Source organism: Alligator sinensis, unplaced genomic scaffold, assembly GCF_000455745.1.
Source record: "Alligator sinensis unplaced genomic scaffold, ASM45574v1 scaffold1488_1, whole genome shotgun sequence".
NCBI lineage: Eukaryota > Metazoa > Chordata > Crocodylia > Alligatoridae > Alligator > Alligator sinensis.
In genome coordinates, this window is record NW_005843097.1 from 102,345 (window position 1) to 102,721 (window position 377).

Below are 377 nucleotides of genomic sequence, written 5' to 3' on the forward strand. Positions count from 1 at the left end.
CCCGGGTCGACACTAGCCAGGCCCAGGGCGCAGGAGCCTCCCTCCTGTGTTTTGGTGGGGTGGGGAACAGATTTGAGGGGGGGCCCCTTGCCCTTTAGGACCCCTGGGCGGGTGGCTGCTGCTGTGTCCCCCCTCTCCTCTTGGCCCCGGCTCCATTTCAGCTGCAGTGGTGGCTTGTGGCACACCGGGCCGCTGAATCACGCATGGCTGGCAGCGCCTGCGGCCCTTTGTGCCCCTCTGCCCCCCCCCCAACTCCGACAGCCGCTGGAATAGGAGGCACGTGGGGTTGCCGGGCCTGTCACCCATGAGCTATGGGGAACAGTTGCACTGATCAGTTTAAAAAGGTGGGGGGGGAATAAGCCTCTGTTAATTAAGCA